At 40.8% G+C, this 23068-nt stretch overlaps 1 protein-coding gene across 1 annotated transcript in view; it reads right to left on the bottom strand.

Moving 5' to 3' along the window:
* RAI14 (retinoic acid induced 14) overlaps window positions 1–23068 on the bottom strand; it is a 93818-nt gene that overhangs the window by 56632 nt on the left and 14118 nt on the right. The gene's annotated exons all lie outside the window — the stretch shown is intronic.

Genomic DNA, 23068 nt, shown 5'->3' with positions numbered 1-23068 from the left:
ACCCATTACCCCTTGTCCGATCGCTACAGTTCCTAATGAATAGTCCCTCCCCAGCATCCTTATAGGTCCCCTTCAGATACTGGAAGGCTGCTCTGAGGTCTCCACACAGCTTCTCTTCTCCAGGCTGGACAGCCCCAACTTTCTCAGCCTATCTTCATATGGGAGGTGCTTCAGTCCCCTGATCATCCTCATGGCCCTCCTCTGGACTTGTTCCAACAGTTCCATGTCCTTTTCATGTTGAGGACACCAGAACTGCACACAGTACTCCAAGTGAGGTCTCACGAGAGCAGAGTAGAGGGGCAGGATCACTTCCTTTGACCTGCTGGTCACGCTCCTCTTGATGCAGCCCAGAATACGGCTGGCTTTCTGAGCTGCCAGTGCACACTGAAGCCAGTTCATGTTCATTTTCTCATTGACCAACACCCCCAAGTCCTTCTCTGCAGGGCTGCTCTGAATCTCTTCTCTGCCCAACCTGTAGCTGTGCCTGGGATTGCTCTGACCCAGGTGTAGGACCTTGCACTTGGCATGGTTAAACTTCATAAGGTTGGCATCAGCCCACCTCACAAGTGTGTCAAGGTCCCTCTGGATGGCATCCCTTCCCTCCAGTGTATCAACCGAACCACACAGCTTGGTGTCATCGGCAAACTTGCTGAGGGCGCACTCAATCCCACTGTCCATGTCACTGACAAAGATGCTGAACAAGACCGGTCCCAACACCAATCCCTAATGGACACCACTTGTTACTGGTCTCCAGCTGGACATTGAGCCATTGACCACAACTCTTTGTGTGCAGCCATCCAGCCAGTTCTTTATCCACCGAGTGGTCCACCCATCAAACTGATGTCTCTCCAATTTAGAGACAAGGATGTCGTGTGGGACAGTGTCAAACGCTTTGCACAAGTCCAGGTAGATGACGTCAACTGCTCTGCCCCTGTCCATCAGTTTTGTAGCCCCATCATTGAAGGCCACCAAATTGGTCAGGCAGGATTTCCCCTTAGTGAAGCCATGCTGGCTGTCGCCAAGCACCTTGTTGTTTTTCATGTGCCTTAGCATGCCTTCCAGGAGAATCAGCTCCAAGAGTTTGCCAGGCACAGAGGTGAGACTGACTGGTCTGTAGTTCCCTGAGTCACCATTTTCCCCTTCTTGAAAATGGGGGTTATATTTCCCTTTTTCCAGTCGTGAGGAACTGCACCTGACGGCCGTGATTTTTCAAATATGATGGACAGTGGCTTAGAAACTTCATTCGCCAGCTCCTTCAGGACCCGCGGATGGATTTCATCTGGTACCATGGACTTGTACACGTTTAAGTTCTTAAGATGGTCTCAAACCAGATCCTCTCCTACAGTAGACCTAAGGTCTTCATTCTCACAGTCCCTGCATCTGCCTTCTAAGACTTCGGTGGTGTGGTCAGAGCATTTGCTAGTGAAGACCGAGGCAAAGAAGTCATTGAGAACCTCAGCTTTCTCCAAAGATCACTCCAAGATAATCCAAAACAGCATCTGTACGAAGGAACAGACTAGAGTGCCTCAGACTCAAAAAAAGTGGCAAGCTAAGGGGGATACAAAGTTGACAAAAACAGTAATATGGGGGAGTTGGATAGGGATCAACTGTTCAGTGTCCTTTTTCCAGCACAGTGAAGGACCATCACACAGAAGTGGAACAAGGTCAAAACCAAACAAAATAAAGTTGATGGTAGACTTCTGGAATTCCTTTCAAAGGACACTTCAGATGGAATAGGTGGGCAATAGGTGGGTTCAAGGTGGGCCTGATCACACATTAGGTAGAAAGACTCACTACAGATTTGGAAGAGAGATTCATTCAAACCACAAGAAATTAATTTCCATGTTCAAAAACTGCTTGAGCTGAAAATAGTTAGCAGCTAGGAAAGTATTATGGAGAAGCATTACACACACTTGCTCAGTGCTTGCTGTTTCCTACATGCACACTGTCAGATACTACCTGAAATAAAAGACTAGGGACCTTCAATCTGACTGTTCTGTTCTTAACAGAAACCTGTTCGGCCTCACTGGTTTTTGCACCACAGCTCCTATTTCCTCTCCTGTTCAGCAGAACAAAAATCAGCAGAAGACAGCTGATTCATACAGCCTGATGGGCAATAGAACAGGTTATGCAAGAAACACTGCCCTAAAGAACCAGGTAACCACACACGACACAATTTTTCTTTAGCAGGGAGATAGAAAGTAAAATTACAAAAACAGCATTGCTACTCCTCATCTGTGCTTCACCTCCCAATAAATGAACCCCTGTGCTCAAGCAACCTGTATGCTATAGGTCTCTAGCAATTTCTTAGCTCCTTCTCAAGTATCCAAAGACAATTAAGAAAAGCAAGGGAGTAATCTTGAATTCAACAGGCAAGAGCTAAGTCACCACCCCAACATTTTCTGGATGCCTGGTTTAAAACCACCAGATTTTGCTATGCTGCCCTAACCACTCAGACAGAAAGCCGCAATACTTTTGATTGTATGGTCTCCTCATACCACAGCCACCAATTTGTATAATCTTGCAAGAGCTTTTAATGACAACTTGAGTGAAGGGTTGAAGTCTGAACTGAGGACAGGCTACAGCCACACTTTAAGTAAGGGTTTGCATAAAAAACTAAGGATGGATAAAACAGTTATTCTGACAGAGACTGAGGACTTTACTATAAATTTGGATCCTTTACTATAAAAGGATAGAACTTCAGTGCACCATCATCTATTACATTAAGTATATTTTATGCCATACACATCCTACTATAGAAATACTGAACTATTTGTTGAAGCAGCCATTTTGAAAGTTAAATATCTTGCTTATGTACCTAAATACTGATGAAAAGGAAGCTCTCAAGAACTTCACCTGTATGCTAGGAAAAAAAAAAAAAATTAAAAACAGTCAAAGTATCAAATATCACATATCACTTATGGTTTATCCTTCTAAAAAAATTCACCGCCCTAAAAATAAAAAAATCAAGGACTTCTACTGGGAAAACTCCACATAGTATTTCACAATACCCGTAAGAAACCAAATTTTAAAGATTTTAGGCCCGGTATGCTGCTTGAATGAGAAAAGACTGACAAAGCTAAGAAAGTGCAATCAGCCTCCTGTCATTTTTCCAGGAAAGGTTACATTGAAGATACTGCTATTAGCAAAAATATTACTGTAGTGACTACAGAAATTACACTGAAGTGTGAAGAGACAAGTACTACATAACCTCACCACATAACCCTGCTATCCACTTGAGGAAAAAAACAACAAAATGCCCTTCAGCATCTCCAAAGAACACTACGAGGCTGAATGATTATGCACTGGAAAGTGTTTCCTTAGGAGTGAGGAAAGTTTTGGCACTCACTCAGCAACATCACTACAAATTAAACCTCCGTGCTGCAGCTGTCCAAGGCTTTGTACTCAAGTCCCTGACACAACACGTTGCCTCAGGCTGTTTGGTGAATGGCTGCCCAGCCACTGAACTGGTTTTACTGTGCTCCCTGTTGTAAAACTGAGCTGTTCTACAGGCTTGCCACCTCTAATGCCACTTCACTTTAGCACCAATACTGCCGATGGCACAAGACATCTTTATGATTACTGCAAGGTTATATCACGATTACTGGAAGGTTATCTGCAGCCTCCACGGCATGATAGAATGAGCTGGGAGGGTTTTATACACTAGCTTTTCACACTGGAAATTACAGCAAAGAATCAACATCAGGTATAAATGAGGAAAAGGAGAATTCCACCACTCCAGTTTTGATTTGGGAATTTGTTTTGTTTTAGTGGGGGTTTCTGGGGTTTTCTTTGTTGAGTTATGTACTTTTTAATGAAGACAACAAATATTTTGGCAAATGAAACACATTTTGGGAATACTGCATTATTTGGAAACCAAAATTTTAGATAAATACTGAGCTTCATGGGTAGCCAGCCATTTCCTTAGCTTTGTTTCATTTTAGAATGTGTCATTCTTTTATTTCTATGCCTATGCAAAAAGTTCTCCAAACATTTAATGTCAAACAGGAAAAGTGAAGTGGAAAGTGGATGACAGCCAGTCTAACTGAGCTTTATCAACACACTCCATACATCCTGACACACTATGCATTCTCTGAGTTACTGCAAGCACTATAGCCAGTCATGCCACTGCTACTTTAAAAGACATATCTTGCAAACAGACATGACAGAATTTCAATGTAAAGTCCAAAATAACATACCGTGTTGTTTATGATCTGTATGTTGTTTGCATGAGATGACAAACACACAATTAAAAAGGCAAGAAAAAGATCCACTCATGTAAGTAGACCTAGAAAAATTAGGTACTGTAGTGAATCATTTAAATTATTTTTAAGCCATCAAAAATTACTATGTTTAAGAAGCATTTATTTAGCCTGATTAAAAAGAAAAAAACAAAACCAAACAAAAACAAAACCAACCATTTAAGGACTTTAGGTTTCACTACATATTACACTGGCTGCATGTGCACCTCTCAAGAGAGTAAGTCAATACTGGCTTTTAGCTGGCTGAAGGAGAAATCAGTGGCAAAATGAGTACAGAAAGATTTATTCTCAACCGCAGAAATTGAGCATGCTTCAGCACATGGTCTCTTTCAACCCTGGGAGCTTGGGACTTAACCCTGAACTCTTTCAGAGAGGTGACAGAGCCTGTCCCACATGGACGATCTCTAAATACAACACTGGTCCGTAAGCAGAGAGCTAATTACTTGTGTCTAATAAAAAATGATGCATTTTTTCTACTGCACAAAGGCAGACACCAGCAGCACTTACTTTAGACAGAGCTATAGAACCAGGAAAAGCCTGGTTCCCTTGGAGATCACTCCCAGACAGCTCTGACAGAATTCACAAGATATATTTTGGTAAAATACATCTCGGTTGGATACACTCACTCAATTTCTACGGGCTTGAGCAGAGCACAAGGACACAAAAGAAAACAATCAAAGTAGTTAGCACTTAAACTACCCTCCCATCATAGCTAGAATTTCAACATAATGGAGAAAATAATTGTGTCCAGATCCTAGTATATTTGGGTGTATTAACACCATGGTGCAACAGGAGCCTGCTACACACAATGGCCTTTTTCCTGTTTGCTTGCTTTTGCTAGGGATTATACAGTTAACAAGTATGTATCGTACTGAAAACATTCATCCAAATGTCTTTCTCTGCACTAAATGTAGAAAACATACCAATTATTCCATTGCTTTAATACAATCTCTGGGACAGAGAAAGAGCTGGAATTTAGTGATGTGTGCTGCAACAAATACTCATGTTTATTTTTAAAAAAGTAGAGCTGCAGACTCATCTTGAAATCGCTCCTTCTAAACTGAGCCTGCAATCATCTGTACCTGGGAAATACACTGTGGAGCCACGCAAATAAACACAGTCACATGAGAACTGCAAAGAACTATGAAAAAGGAGCTCAACAAATCTATGATGATGCACAGTACTGAAGAATACTTTTGTTCCATTTCTGCAGACAGCGCAAATGGGCGTTTCTTCCACCAACAGAAAAAAACTACAAGGAATCCACTCAAAGAGTATAATTATATCTGATTTGCATGGTTAAAGCATTCCAGTTTCCTTAACTGCTTATGTGGGAGGATGGAGCACGTTATCATGGCAACCTGTTCCACACTAACTAGACTTAGCTATATTGTCTGTATTTAAATGTATTCCATACAGCCGGATCAGCCACAGGTAGTCTTCAAAAAGGTAAAAAGATTATTTTTTTTTCCAAAACATTCACTCGCAGTCACTCTATAAGCACAGACAAGAGTAAGTGAAAATTTATAACTGCTCAATTAAACAGAAAAAAGATAATGCACACACTTCCACATATGGATTTTGAAACTGCTATGGAGACTGAGCACAAATTTCACACAGTATTAAGGTACATGCATCCCTGTACATTTCAGGTATAATCCATAAGCCAGAGCAACAAGGTCAACAGAAGCTACAGGCTGTTTAGGGACACGGAAAGCATCACTTGATTAGCATTTATTGCATTGATTTTACAAATTCCTCTCTTTTCAGCATTCCTGCTGAACAGACACAAACAATAATACCAATCAAAATACAAAATAAGTATTAAAATACAAAATAAGAGCTCCACAGCCTTCCTCTAAGTCCTGTTGTCAAACAGGAACTTATAGATCCTTTCAACCGAGATGTGTCCCCTATTATGTTAGTATACGTAACACCTGCCTGCTTCGTAAGACTGCCTAAGGATGTACAAGAAGTAATACATGCCATGCCTACTGTTCTAATGGCACATAGCATTATTCTAGTAAGATGTGTATCAAGGTGGATATGCTTTTGCAAAAAAATTGATGCTCCTCTTCTTCGAGGAAGTCAAGTAGACGTTTCTAGAACTCTACAACAGTCAACCCACCACCACAATCTAAGCTCTTCAGCTACTCACACACAACTTCCCCCTCAAACTCTCCACTCAAGTGTTTTTCAGAAGTACAGCATTTGTACCTTTATTACTACAGCAGCTACCTCCTAGGCTGCCCAATCCCTAAGCTACAGAAAGCTGCAACCAGACTGCACCAGCAAGAACTTCATACTCCATTTGGCAAATGACTCAGCATCTTCTTGGAATGGAGCCAGATGAGTAGTGAGCAACAGATACAGCAGGAGCCGAAATTAAACAGCTCAACAACATGCACACAACTTGCAGACAACATGCTTTACAAGGCGTGAAGAATTTCAGTGTTTTCAACAGAAAGCACTGATTGCAGAAGGCTCCCCTTACTCTAGGCCAAAATGTCAAGGCTAAGCAGCTAAGCAAGACAGCCAGTTATCTTTGCCTATTATATATAATTATAGATCTATTTTTAGCCTTCAGACAAAGGTTTATTTTTTCCCCCACCATCTAAATACTGTGAAGTTGTACACAAACATAAGATGGCTTTTAATTCATTATTTGCATTCCAAAACCTCAGACAGGCATCAAGTTCTTCTCAAGATAAAAATAATTTTAAAATTCTTTCTGCTTCAATTTTTTTTCTTTTTCTTTTTTAGTGAGACTGCTTTAAAGAACAGAGGCTTGGGAAAGGAGCATATTTTTGTTCATATTTTCTGAGTTAGCCTTCCCCCTCACCCCGAACTTTCACCCCCTTGCAGACATCCATGCCTGTTGAAAATTAAAATGTCTGCATTGCAGGATGGGCCATTATAATTCAACACATGCTGCTTTGGTGGAGAAAAAGCATGTCTTTGGAATAGCTCTGTTACGGGTCAGGAATGTAAAGCAGAGTTCATATTTCAGATGAAAATGGGAACCAGAGCTTTTCCTTGCAAACCCAACTTCCAGTAATGAAGAAAAAAAACCCCGTGTGCCGTAAAGTTTTTATAGCATCCTGCATGAGGCATTCAAGCATTCGAACTAAGAGGTCACTGACTGCTTGTGTTTTACAAATGGCAGCATTGCAAAGTCCTGTTTTTACCAGTGAATGCAAGTTTTCAAGATTTGCTTTAGAATGTACTTTCCTGCTCCCGCCTTTATACTGTACAGATGACTCAATGGGCAGTCACATGCTCTGTATCATTCCAGAGAGCATCCCAGGCTCACAAAACAACTGCACTATTGAAACACCACAAGTAGAAACAGTACAGCTCAAATGAGATGCTATCACAACTACGTATTCTACTCCTCAGAGCCATGCAGATTGTGGTTTGATGCATTTTGCTGCAAGTCCCAGTGCTTACCTACAAAGAAAAGTGCAAAATCTTTTTGCAGTCAGTCCCACAACTGTTCTGGTTCATGTACTCTAAACAATTTTTTGCACTTAATTTTGCAAAATTGAATCATGTGTGTGCTTAAGAGGAAAGATTATGAAAGTCGCTACATCTGTACAATATCAATGTCAGTACCCTGTGGTGGAGCATCTTCCTTGCTGGCTTCCTCAGAAGATGGATAGGATGCCAAGGGACAGGAAACAAGACCACAAAGAGTTCATTCTCACAGAAGAGCAAACTCATGTTTCAGATTCATCCATCCCTCACTTGTCTAAGATGCATAGAGTACCACATCTTGACCGTTCACTTTTTCAGGTAACAGGGTCTTGTAAGAAGCTCTCAAGGAACCTAGCAAGAATACTGTACATATCTCCTATGCAGAACATGTAGTTTTGCATGCAAGCATGTAACTACCTGGTTTAAGGCAAAGTCTCCTGAAACTAGGCACCTCAGTATATTTTTTTCCCCTAAAATCTCTGCTGCTCTGACAGGCTGGAGGAGGCAGCAGCCTGGACAGAGTAGGTACCAGGCAGACAGCATTCCTGAAAGCCACCCAGATCAATGCATAATGTGAGATACTTGTGTCTTCAGACATAAGTCAATAATCGCCATCTCTAAAAGGTGAAGCAGAAAAATTTACACCATACAATGACGCATGCTTATGAGAATGAAAAAATACCCTCTAATCTGTTCATCTGTTGTCTGCATCAACAGTGTAAAAATAGCAAGAAATAGGATGCAAGACGTACCACTTCAGTTTTCAAAACAATTACAGTGACAGAATATGTCTGTACCCTTTGGGCAGACATAAACATAACATGAACAATGTCAGGTAGGGAAAAAAAAAAGCTGCAATGTAGCAGAAGATTGAGATATCTTTATTATATGTGAAACTGCGCAGTTAGATACATGCAGACTTCAAGTGATCCTAACATTTCAGGGCTCCAGTCGTGGTAGAAAGTGTCACTGCACAAAGCACCGGAAAAACAATCTACCCTTAATTATTCTCAAATTGCAAGTGTAGCCAGATGCTTGCCAAAATAATGACAGTGTCCAGAACAGCCACGTAAAGTAGCTTTATTAAACAAGTCAAATGCAACACTACTTTTAATATTCCATCTATTTTACAGAGTTGAATTGAATCCTCTAAAACGTTTATTTAGCATAGGCAGAAACCACATCCCTATTCTTGAGTATAAATTGTCAGCTTTAAAAACTGGTCCCAGCTGGTAGCTTTCTGTTAGCACTACTGGTATTTGTGACCAAGTGCCAGAGAAACCTACAGCCTGTGGTAAGGCTAGTTTTAGCAAACTCAGCAATACAGGTCTGAGGGTCCTGTTCTTGTTCCAGAGCTATTTCTTCAGAAATAGCTTTTAATTTGGTGTTAGTTCCTTCCCCAACCCCCACCACACCCCCAACAAGAAGTTTCTGCAATCGCTGTACACCAGTACACCTACTCTAAGATTACTGAAAGCTAGGAAGCAGTCTCCAAGATAAATAAGCTCATGCAAGTTTCATGAAAAACAGTGATTATGTTGACAAGAATAACACAGTGCTTCCACCAAAGGCTGCAGCATGAGCTTAGCTGTTTTGTTTGATCTGTCAAATGCCAAACAGCTAACTGCACTTACTTGCTTTAGCAATTTGGAACAGCCCCAGCAGACACTGCCCAATGCCCAGCAGGCACATGGGACATGGGAGAGAGTTGCCCCTACACATACATCAGAGAAAGAGCAGAAACGGCAGACACCAAAGGCGAGAGCGGGACGATCTGAGATAAGGTGGAGAAGCAGCACAAAAAAAAACCATGCAAGGAGGCCTCACTAGTTCTGCTGCTCAAAGGACCTGGTGAAACCTAAGAAATCTAAGAATGACTCTTCCCAATCTCAAGAAACCTTGCAAAATATTCATATGATGCTTCTTAAAAGGGTCACTATTTTCTTAAAACTTTGACAGAGTATGTAGTGATATTACAACACAAATCAGGCAGACTTTTGATTAGGAAAGGGATTTAAATTGAGGGATGAAATAGGAAGTTAAGGAAGATTGCAAAAAGAATGTCTGGGACTTTCAGCACCAACCACAGCAGCTCCACCCCACCATCTTGCAAATAAAATGCCAGTTGGTTAATTCCCTTAAAAACTCTCTCTATTGAGTCACTGAAGATGCAGAACTGCATGAACCCTACGCTGCTTTCCAATACGGGAAATAAGATTCCCTCCTGTCATTCCCATCAGCTGAAATTATGTTCTTCCCAGCAACTGTGGTGCATGGCACGTCTGGCAAGCTAACATACTAAAAGACTGACATGGTTAAGCATTAAGTAAGAGAACACAAATCAACATCAACTGCTGATTTTCCCCACCCTTAGGCTTTATTGTAACAAAGACTAAGAATATTGTAATTAACTTTGCTTATGAAATGCTATGTTTTAAGTTGGGCCTAATTAGACGCAATATAATTCTTGCCAGAAACAGATAATGTGTCTTTCATCAGCTCGGGTGATTGGAATTTATTAATGTTCAGCAAGCATGCATGGCGCAAATTATGTTTACCCACTGCACAAACAAGCACTATATCTCTTTTAGGTATGATGTGAAAAAGAAATGTGGCTTTCATTTTAAAATGAAACTTTGTAAGAGAAGAACCTCTCAAACTGCAAGCGCAAGAAGAGGGAATAAAAATAACAGCACTAAGCATTACAAGATCCTGGCCCCATAATAGCTTTCTGCGGTACAGATACACCATAAGCTTGCTGGGAATGGCAAAGGGATATGGAAAGAGGGAGGGAGACACAGCTTTGCAATGATGCTTTTCATTATAGCAGTAACAACAACTAAGATCTATTGGTAAGCACAATGTCTCAAGGCAATGTGAAAAAGCCGCTTGAAGAAATGCCAAAAACATCCTCAAAGCTGCAGTAGGACAATGGAAGCCCAGGCTAACGGCAACTCTCTCCCAAGTTAGTGTCTTCTGAAGTTAGTTTGGCTTGAAATACTTTAGAACTCCACCCACCATCAGCTAAAGAGAAAACAAGGAACAGAACATGGATGATGATTCATGTCAGTGCAAGCTCTTATTTTTCTATTTCAAATATAACTCAGGCTTCATGTCAATACACATATTTTCTTTTCCTTTGTTTTGTTTTTTGTTTGTTTTCCTTCCAACCAAGAACTCTTCTCCAGGGCTCAGCAGCGGCAGACAATCTCAAATGTCCCAACCCTTTTCCCACAAAGAGAGACTCAAGTACCCTCCCCACCTCTGCAGGAGGCAAGCAGTGTTAAAGATTCATCTCGGGTCTCAAGCCAACTTTGCCAGAGTAGTCCTGAAGCAAAAAGAAAAACGGTAGGCTGCCTCCTCTCTTAGTATCTTCCACTATCAAAACAGCCCAGAAACAAACAGAAAACTGACCAGAAATGCAGGGGGAGAGAAGAATGTAACACCAGAAGTTCAATAATTCTGAATCTCCCTTTACAATTCAAAGCTGCAACAAATCACATGTTTGATAACAATTAACTGCACAAAAAAACCTATTAAGTCTACAATTACAAGTTCAGAAAAACTGGAGAAGATCCTCTAATTTCATTATAAGGTCCTGCCCACATGCCTAATGAACTGCAGTATTTAACAACCAAGGTTTTGACATCATGTAGCAACCACTCTGTCCTAATTGTAGATTCTTAGCATACTATATGCCTTCCACCCAACCATTTAGTGTTAATTATTGTTATAGGTGTTGGATTTCATAACCAGAACTCCTAGCACTCTTTAATAATTACTGTTGTGCAAACATTTCTGACTTCTGAAAACACATTTGTAAGAGATCACCTAAACTAGCCAGTCAGCAGAGCTGCTGAACCCTGGAAAGCCAAATCATTATGCTCAAAAGCTACGGAAGACAACTGTGTCTTCTGAATATGACAGGAGCCAAAAATCAGTAAGTTTAAACTCCTGAATGTGTACCAACACTCCTAGTCAGCTTATCTAGTTTTGTCATACTTTAGATATCTTGGGTTGATATCCAAGTTTGAAAGAGCACAGAATGATGCCTAATGTGACTATTTAAGGATATTTAAAGATAAGCAGAAGGTTAGTTTTGGAACTTACACTTACGTGTATGGGTTTGAAATGACTCATGAAGAGACAAGACTAACACACACACTATGAAGAAATTTAGTACACTTCTGGTTTAGCTTTACATGTTCATTGTGGCAGCACTCTGGCAAACATAGCAAATACTTGCAAGATTTGCCCTACTAACCAGCCAATAGGTACAACCATCACATCACTAGTAACAGCCGCATTGAAAAGGTATGAAAAGATTTATGGGCTTTAAGACTAGACGCCAGGCGTTACATCTGTTCAGAGCTTCAGAAAGAGGTGACTTCCTCGAGCAGGTAACCTTTCCCATAGAGACAGGGACTTGCCTCACTTATGAACACCAGGAGGTCCAAGACCATGCTGCATACAGGTCCCTGCGTCTCCAGAAAGCAAGCTATTTCCTGTGTGGCTCTTTGGAATATCTACTTCCACTTAATCTTTCCTACAAGGAGATGCTCCTTTGTATTTCTTAACTGGATATTCAGGGTGACAAGCAAAACAAGGAGACAGAAACACATTTCAATGAGTGTACTCTACAGAAACACTTCAAAGAAATCCCAGTTTGGGGTTTTTTGGGTTTTTTTTTTGTTTGTTCGTTTGTTTGTTTTTGTAAAAGCATGGATTTGGCAATATTTAAGTTGTTTGAGGTTTTTTTTCAATTTTCTGTATTTAGTTCCATTTGCAGCAGAAGACTTGGAAAGAAAAAAAAAAAAAAAAAGGCTGCTCTGAGGAAAAACCAAGAAACAGAAAAATTAGAATCCACGGAATGAAGTGAATAAATGGAGATTGTACTGCATAAATTTAAATTGTAAATTCCTGAAAACAGTGGTAACAATTGGAAACCACAATGAGTATTCCTGTGACATTAAACTATCACTATTTCTAATTTTAATAAGGTAGCACTCCCACCACTTCTAACAGATCAGAGATGCACGTAACAAAATCTCAGTTTCCCCACACCTGGTCTGTATATAGTTGTATTTTAAGTCCAGTCATTTTCTTCTTTAAATTGCAGGCAAAGGAACTTGGATGATGTAACTTAACACACTGAAACCTTCCCCTATTCTCAACCCAGAAATGTTCACAACAGATGAAGCATGCAATGTAAAATAAAGCTGGTTGAAAGAAGGGAATTGGTTAGGGAATAGGGGTTTCTTGGCATTCCTTTAAACCATTTCCTGTTCACCCTTATGGAGTGTAATATAGCCCTAAGAAAATACATCTGACCTCACTCGTTTCAGCTGCACTAAAAGAGCTTCTAAAAGCAGTTTAAATATCAGATTGCACATTCATAAACTAAAAAAAGTTACGCATATTATTCCCTTTGTTTTCCACTAAGGCAGGTTGGGTTGTTTGAGGTTTTTTTCCTTAATTTAATGAGAGCTTTGATTTTCCCTAGGAGACAAGGTCAACAGACTAGGCCACTTCCTGTCTGCAGCAATGCCCTGTGCTTATGCGGACATGAGTCTTCTGACAAACAACTGATTTATTTCAAAGAGGGGGTCATTACAATCATGGCATATAGCAAAATCACATTTTTTTCCTACTTGTTTTCCTTAATCACTATGGATTACTCAAACATATTTGAGAAGAAGATGCATTTCAGCTGTGTGTGAAAAATGACAATTCATCCAAAATCACACACACACACTGGAAACAAAGGAGAAAGAGGTCAGACTGTGATCATGCACTGATGAAAACTGGGAGCAACCCTACTGAAAAGAACTGAGCTTTTTAAAAAGAAAAAGATCTGGTCCTACAGGGTCCTGAGCAACTTGTTACCAGGTACATAGGTCTCTACTTTTCAGAAAAGACTATCTCCTTTTTCAGAAAAAGAGACTATCATCAGGGCCATTTGTGGCTTCCATATTTAAAAATAATCCCTCTGAATCTTACTGATAGAAGCATTCATGCAAACCTCATCTAAGTCCTATTACGCACACCTGGGACAAACTCAAGTGCCAAGGAAGGACGGTCAGATCTCCAGCAGTGTGCAACAGCAGCACCTTGGCTAACTACCCACAGATTTTAAACAGCAGGAAACTCAAGAGACAGAAGTTTACAGCAACAGCCAGCAGACATACCAAGGTCAGAACAGTCTGAGGAGTCTCCAGCTATGTAGAGCTGAGAATGAAGTTAATCTGGGCATGGTAAAAGATGCTTGTCTCTCCTTAACAGAATTTACACAGCCTCCATGTTCCCACAGTATTCAAACACTGCAGAATTATTCTTCTATCCACCACAATTACCCCATATAAATATTCTTACATACCTCTCCCTTACTTTAAAGATGTGAAAGTGGGATAACAAGCCCCTGCAAAAGATTGAAGAAGCTTGTATGAAAGATGAAGGTTTGAGCCCTTCTTTCAGTCTTCTAACACTTCCTTTCCTTTACTGCATTAGCTTGGTAGTTCTCATGCTGTTTAACTAGGAGATTAAGTCAATTCCAGTGGCAAGATTTACAGTATCCATTCTCCCCTCTCTAAATGAGACGGTACTGTTTGTTTACAGCCACCTTCAGTGCATGTACAAGCTACTTAAAAATAACTGGTTTTCTTAAGTCAAATGATATAATTTTGTAATTGTGTTTGCTGTATGTACATAAAGTCAAAACAATCCTACATTTACAAAGCTGAAGATACTAAGCACTGTATAGGTATTATAGACCAATGAAGAAAATCAGAAAAACTATTCATGTTAAAACCAGAAACGTAAATCTAAGAAAATGAAAATTCTGCTTTGAATACAGTCATTAAACCTGTGAGTGTTAAACAGGAGATGGGAGAAGGGAAAGAATGCAAGAATAGCTACTGCAGAAGGGCAGGAAGGAATATTTATTCCTTCTTTTTCAATTTCTTTTTTCTTCTTTTCAATTTCTACATGGCAGACTTTTCTCTGTTAGCTTATAGACAGACACAACCCAAGACATCACTGCAGAAACAGGCCATTTAGTATTCTGATAATAAATTACAGTGACTTGACCTTAACCTAAATTCATCATGATACATTAGGGAAGGGGGGGAAAAAAGTTAAAAAATTATAAATCTAAATTCCAGGCATGGAAACTCCCTTGTAGGGACTGGGAAAAAACACACCGTGGCAGAACAACTACATTCTTATGCTACCAGAAGGAAAACACTAAAAAATGCCAAGTACCTTTGGCTACATGTTAACTTACTGAACTCCCCTTCCTGGTACCTGAAGGAAGAACACTTAATGTTCTTCCATTTCGCATCAGAAAATCTCAGATTGAACTTGGTGTGTTCCCTTAGACAACACTGCATAGCTACACAAAGGAGATACTATGTACTTTACAGAGACTGAAAATTCAGCCCTTACTGCTCATTTGCACAAAACTGTGCAATGATTTAGCAAAAAAGAAGAGCCCAGAAACAAGCTTCTATGGCCAGAGGATAGTTCCATGTTCCCCCATCTAGCCTAAGTTAAAAGAAAAAAATAATAAAGGCTGGTGTTTACCACCTAATGTGTAATGACTGAGCAAGCATCCACATTTAAAAATGAGAAAAAACACACCATACGCTATCCTAAAGTCCTAGTCAGTAACAGAAACTGATAGAGAGGCCTGAAGAAACTTACCTGTAGCCATTTCTCCACACACTGCTCACACTGCTATGTCCCATTCACTATATCAGACTTTAGCAAGCAATATATAATAAAAAATTACTTTCTCCTTCAAATGACCCTCTAAGGAAAGCAACATTACTCATAAACATAAAAAAATCTAGCCTTCATCTGACCTCATGCATCTTACCGTCATCGGAGTAAATGGAGATAACTGCAGTGCACCACAACAGGAAATTTTCAGGAATTTTTTGCTGTGACATTGATCTCAGCTGATGGTCTACACAAACACATGGACAACACAACCTTCCTCTTGAGAGCACAACATGCTAAATAACCAGTAGAGCAATCCAGCTGAAGCGAGACCTGGCTTGCAAACAAGGAACCTACATTACAAATAACAAAACCCAAACACCCTGTGCAACTTCAAGTTTACAAGCAAACAACATATGCATTAAGAAGTGGTATTCACTCCTGGAAAAAAAAAACAAACCTGCTGCCCAACGCAAAGCCTAGGGCAGCTTCTTGCCATACTGTGCCTCACACATTGTTTGCAACACCTATCCTAAATTAACTGTGAGGATGCACACCCACTGTTTGTTGTACTTATCACACCTTGACAGACATGATGGGAGACAGCTGTGAGACAAATACAGCAACAGATATCTGTATTAAGAGAAGACAGGTACATAAGTGGGTGGGCAAAAAGGCATCCACAAAATCCCACCTGTAAGTATGCTATTATCATACCAGCAAATGCAGTTAAGACACTCCAAGGTAGGTGGAACTTGCAGTCTTTCTTGAGCAACTACATAAAGCCTAAGCACATGAAACACTGTTCAGGTTCCCTTAGCCACAGCCAGAAGAATTAACGTGTTCAGCTTCCACCCCAATAAACACATAGAAATAACATGGTCAACACATGGTTCCCCACAACATTATGTCTCTCAATCGGAGAGAGATGGATTTGGTGGACTATTTGGTGAATAAGGAATTGGCTGGAAGGTCACACTTAAAGACTTGTGGTCAATAGCTCAACGTCCAGATGGAGATCAGTGGAAGTAGTGTCCTCCAAGGGTGTGTACAGGGACCAGTACTGTAACATCTTCATCAGTGAAATAGAGAGTGGGATTCAGTGCACCCTCAGCAAATTTGCAGGTGACACCAAGCTGAGTGGTGCAGTTGACATGCCTGAGAGATGGAATGCCATCCAGAGGGACCTGCACAAGCTCAAGTGGGCACATGTGAACCTCCTCAGTCAAGGCAATCCCTGGTATCAATGCAGCATGGGAGATGAAGGGACTGAGAGCAGCCCTACGGAGACTGACTTGGAGGTGTTGGCAGATGAAAAGATGGACATGAATTGGCAATGTGCACTTGAAGTCCTGAAGGCCTATTGTATCCTGGGCTGCATCAACAGCAGAGTGACCAGCAGGTCGGGGGAGGTGATTCTGCTCCTCTACTCTGCTCTCACAAGGCCCCACCTGCAGTCCTGTGTCCAGCCCTGGGCCCCACAACATAAGGACATGAACCTGTTGGAGCAGTTCCAGAGGAGGTCATGAAGACGATCAGAGCACCTCTCCTACGAAGACAGTCTGAGAGAGCTGGAGTTGTTCAGCCTGCAGAAGAGAAGGCTCTGGGCAGGCCTTATTACAGCCCTGCTCACTGCAGGGGGGCTGGATATGATGACCTTTGCAGGTCCTTTCCAACCCAAACCATGCTATGATTTTATGATATTACAAAGGCCTTTAAGAATCAACCTCCAAACCAAGTGCACATTTACAGTTTCTATACCTGTATTCACAAGTCACTGTCTTCAACCAAATCCTGTCATCTCCCATTAAAACGCCTGTATACAGCTTTTCATTTCAAATCTGGCTGTATTACCACAGTCTTTCTCCATTTTGTGCATATAGACAAGAAGCAACAAAGGCAAAGCAATTGAAGACACGAATCTGACAGTGCACTAGCTTCTCCTTGCTGACCTACCATATAACATTCCCTAATGATTCTTGTGCATGATACAGCTTCCTCTATTTTCAAAATGCAGCAATCCTTCTGCAACTGCAGTGTGCAATAAAACCACTCACAAGCAGTGCAGTGATTAACACTCCACAAGCTCACACTTCCTGAAAGGTAGCAGAATTCACTTACACCTCAAGTGTTGCATTTCACCTAGGCTTCCCTGTACATTTATAAATTTGACAGCTGAAATACACAGCAAAAGGGCAAGGCCCCTGAGTGATTGCCACTGTTCCTATTGAACAGGATCATGTTATATCATAAGCAATCACACCCCCCCAAGCTAAAATAAGGGGCGGGGGGGAAACACAACAAAACTCCAACACACTCTAGACCCTAAAAAAAAAGCCACTAAATAACCTGCCAATCTGAGCACACTCAATAGCCGCATGTATTTCTATGCTGAATTCAGGTGAATTCCATGCCTCACTGGAGCTTTACCATATGCTTCCACAGAACCACCATTTTGGTTTTGGTTCTTGATTCAAAGCTCAGTCAAGCAGACTTAAGTCTTTCTTCTGACTTCAAAGAGCACTGTTTCAGTCTCTGGATAAGCAGACAGGTTACCCAAGTTTACAAGATTCCTAAGAGGTTTCCACCACACACAGCAAAGAAGCAAAGATGAAAGAAAAGAAGCATGCAGCCATGAACAAAGTGGTGCAGGTATGTCAGACACATACATATGCATTGGTAACCACATTACTTGCGAAGTTATTAAAACACCTTTGCTTCTATCATCATCATCAAGTCAATGCAAATGCTCTGGACAGTTATCTGTATATTTCATCTGAGATACTCATATGCAGCATATCTGGGGAATGAGACACCTCAGACAGCTGAAGAGCAGTAAACTGAGTTTCAGATTATGTTTTGCTGGTTGTACTATGTGACCTCTCAAAATCCAAATAGCACTAATATTAGGTATTACACCAGAAGAACATTGATAGAGGATCTTACCTCAAAATACTTCAAAGTAAAGTAAGAAGTCTATGTAAAAGAAAAAAATACAACAAAAAAAAGAGTACTGTGGTACAGTACCTGTGAATACAAGCTGCAAGTCTAAGAGACAAAGACATCATGCAGCTGTAGTTAAGACATTTGACCACACCAACTTCTGCCAACACAAAGTTAAGAGTATTTTTATAAGCTTAAGGCTGCAGCTACTTGTAGATAGTTTAGGTCTAGAAATAGCAAAAATAGCTCATTAAGTAGTTTTTCACATCAGAATAACCTCACAAGTCCAGGCAGCTATACTACTAGCATATGGGCAAGGACAGCATAGCTTTCCCTGCGAGTAAGCCTCCAGGTTTTCAGACAGCCAAGAGCCTAGAATAAGATACCTCTAATTTATCAAGAGCGCTTTGTACCTTTCAACGTGACTGCAAGTTTCCTCCATGATGTGTTATTAATCTTTACACAGCATCACAGAATGGTCAGGTTTGGAAAACAGTCTAGTCCATCTCCCCTGCTCAGAGGAGGGTCAACTATAGCAGGCTGCTAAGAGCCTTGCAAGTCAGGTCTTGACTATTTACACAACCAAATTACAGTCAAGTATGAATGACTATATTTATAGGCATTAGCCTTGCATCAATTCCCAATGAAGTGATACATTTAAAAGTCTAGTATTTCAAAAGTTCATTAGAGTCAGATCATCTGTTAACAAAACTTGAGCAGTTTGTAAAACACTTGTACCACTGAGGTATAGCATAAAAACTGTCCTAACAGTGAGACAGGCACTGTCGTACTAGAGCTTCTTCTCACTAGCAAAGAACTTGGTTAGCTTTCAGCCTTCTATTCATGCCAACATAGTGTTTTTCTCTACACAGACCTGCAGTTTTCAAACACTCCCTTCATCACTGTAGCTAACACAAAGTGGTCAAGCCTGAACATCACCCATCAACCTCATGTTGGCCCACAAACCTGCTGTCAGCCAACCGAAAGCACCTCCTCACAACTGTGTCAAAATGAATAGAACTACTCTCTTGTACAACTACAATTAAGAAAGGCCTCTTCAGCCTCATTCCTTCCATCTGCCTGCTCCACTCAGTGCTTCAGTAACTTGACCTTTGACAGCTTTCCCTGAACACCACATTGTGTTTCCTGGGAAGAATGGCCACTGATACGCTCTTTCTCCTCTACGCTGAAGCTTCACAGACCTTCAGAATATGCATAGCATGAACCTCAAGGAGATCGAAGTGTGGCAAGCAAGGGAGCAGAAAAGGGCTTGACATGTTCCTAATGCTGGGCATTTACCTGAAGAATAGGACTAGAAAACATTGCTGGAATAAGGCAAATAATACATCTGTTTCAGCTTCATTAACTCCTTAACATTTGCTGTCTGCTCAGCAGGCATCATTCATAGGCTCCCAAAATAAAAGCATAGGATGAAAAGGCTAAAATCTGCAATAAAATAAAATGTATGGATGTTACATTATTTAGATAATACCATGGCACCTGTTCACAGCAAACTGTTCTTTCTCTTAGTAAACACAAGACAACAGTCTTCAAATGCAAAGACTGGACCATTCATTAAATCCTCTCCTTTACATGAGTTTTAACTGACAACTTTGACAGCTGGACAGACATTTATTTTTAATTTTTTTTTTTATTTTTTTTTAAATCAGATTAGGCACAAGTAGTCCTGGAAAGGAAGAGAGAACATAGTGTACCACAGTAAGCACACACAGACTGCTCATTTATAATATTTGTAATTTATTTTACTTTGCATTTAAATCTTACTAAAGATAAACAAATAAATGAAAAAATTACAATTGCTTTTTTCCAACTGTTCTAAACTCAGGCCTTTGAACTTTTATGCTCTGTTTAAAGGGACATAAAAAACATGTTTCTACACAATAAAGATTCCTTTCTTGTTACCAAAATATTTAAAAATAGTAAATTTTTCTAGTTTGTATATGCCAATTTGCCTTTCTTCTTCCTGCCCACCCCCACTTCATGCTGCTTAACTTTGGTATTTGATTAAGTAATGAACTGTCAACAAACTGGCTAGCTTCACATTGTAGTTCTCCTGCAACTTATCTACTACAATTTTGTATACTGCTGCCTGTAACACCACAGGGTTTAATCCCATTTAAAAAATTCTGTAATGGGAGGGCTCCTCTTCATCTCTGCAAGTGTTTTACATATGTTCCTTTTAATGAGGGATCACATGAGGATAGCCAAACCTGCCATCTTCGCATGATCAGAACACAGATGCACAGAGTTCAGCTTGCCAGGCACCACTCTGGCTGGCAGGGCAGATCTGTGTTTGTGGCCAACCAGTGACTAATCAATGCTTCCTTTAGCACAGCCTCCAACCTTGCCTCCAGCTCTAGATGGGTGAGCAAGCAAGAAGTCTGGGATGACAAAGCTGACGGGTCTGGGCAGGCAGCACCTGGGAAAAAGAGACACTTTTCCAACCTATACTTAGTGAAGAATCATTAGACCTATGTCATTCTGTGTTGGTAAGACTATGACTGTAGGGCTAATAATAATGGGAGATACTATTCCTCACCTAATCTGGGGCATAAGCATGGGTGGAGGTGGCAGTCAAAAGGAAAGCAGTGCAGCAGCTGTCTAACATTTCCTTAGGGCAGTGGTTCTGGGACAAACACAGGTGTGGAAAGCAGAGCCTGGATGAACACAATGTGCTGCCTACAGGACAGACAAACTGCGGGTGAGGTCAGCCCTGCAGGTTGTCCTGACAAACTATGCAGGTGAGGCCTGTAGTGACATGGTTTAGTGGTGGACTTGGCAGTCCTGGAGTAGCGGTTGGACTTGATGATCTTAAAGGTCTTTTCCAACCTAGTTGATTTTGTGATCCCCAAAGCACCTTCTGACTTCAAAAACAGTGTTTAATAGTGTTGAATATACTATACAACTAGACTGTAAGACTGGCTGATTAGGACTGCAACTGTCCATGATCAACCCAATCTGTTGATGAATACGGCACACTCAACAGACATGGGACTAGTACTAAAAAAATCATGGATTTATAACTGATGATGACATTTTATTAGACTGACAAAGACTGGCTGGGAACACAACCAAGATGTTCTCTGCTATACTCCAGACTATATTCCTGTTTTAGGAAATAACTATGTTTATTCAAAGTAAGCCAATTCCAACCCAGGTTCATCTACTACAATTCCAAACAACACAGCACAGTTGTCATTTAACCTCTTTCCTTCCCCTTCTGTCCCAACCATTTGGAGATGTTGCAGGTTGTCTCTAGAACACCTCAAAGTCATCTAGCCTTAGACACTATGTACTTCCCCACTCACAGACAACTGACCAGCAGGCAAGAGCCACAAGGCAGGGACTGGGAGAATGAAGAACCTCCTGCTGTAGGAGAAGATCAGGTTCAAGACTGATTCCTTCTACCAGATCTTCTGCAGCAGGAGGTTCTTCTTCCAGTCCCCGCCTTTGTGTTCTGCAGCTTGGGCAGTGTGGCTGGAGCTCTTGTGGGTGAAGACGGAAACAAAAAAGTCATTGAGTACCTGGGCCTTTGCCACATGCCAGGTAACCAGATCTCTCATTTCCTTCTAGAGAGACTCAGAACATGTTTCTTCTTCTTTCTGCACAAAGCATTTAAGCTTTGGCTGGGAGAGCTAGCTGACTAAAGCAGAGCCTTATGCTGTTCAAAACTGAAGGCATGAAGCCAAATAGCTTTGGAACAGAAAATGAGGTGCAAGGTAGAACCCGGGAAGGAGGGAAGGAGGGAAGGAGGGAAGGAGGGAAGGAGGGAAGGAGGGAAGGAGGGAAGGAGGGAAGGAGGGAAGGAGGGAAGGAGGGAAGGAGGGAAGGAGGGAAGGAGGGAAGGAGGGAAGGAGGGAAGGAGGGAAGGCCATAAAAGTTGTTTCAAGAGGAAGAGAAGGATAAATCCTCCTTTCCCAAGAAGAGTTGGGTTGAGAACATTCCAGAGATCAAGTCTTAATCTACACATTGTATAGTGGAATCAAAAATTATTACTGAAGAACACAGTAAACTGAGGGAAAGCTACAATCATGCTGTGTTTCAGGCTGATTTAATTCAACACTCCATAAAAGCAGGACACCTAAATAAAAGCAAGTTTCAATAGTTAATTTTCTAAATAACTGGGTGAAGAGGTCAGACAACATTGCTATTTAACTTTTTAGGCAGACTAAACACTGCATATGCACTGGTTTTTTGTTTTGTTTTGGATTCTTTTTTCCCATAATTACCCTGAAAGAAAGTAGTACATGTACACAGAGTAAATACTGGAATTTTCAACAGTCCCATACTTCTTTTTAGGTTAATTGTAGCTTTCAGTGTATAAAAGAATTTAAGGGCTGTTTAAAAGAGATCCTGCTTTATTATTTTTGAAGTTGCCCCACCCAAGTTTTGTTCTCCCACACATTTAGTCCAGAGCACATGGAACACAGCAATTTCAATGGAATGTATCCCAGCAATCTTTCCATTCCAGACCCCCACGTAGCTTTTTATACTTTAAAAACTGTCGAATGGGAGCCTACTACTTAGAATGCTGAGCATTAAAAAGAAGTGCCAAGCCTTAATTAGCATAGTGTCTAGATTAAGACTGAGATTTTACACTACAACATACCTAACTGCCTCATCACTTTGAGATTTATCAAACAATG

Source organism: Psittacula echo, assembly GCF_963264785.1.
Source record: "Psittacula echo genome assembly, chromosome: Z".
In the NCBI taxonomy this organism is placed as follows: Eukaryota; Metazoa; Chordata; class Aves; order Psittaciformes; family Psittacidae; genus Psittacula; species Psittacula echo.
This window is presented reverse-complemented; position numbering and strand designations above follow the sequence as displayed.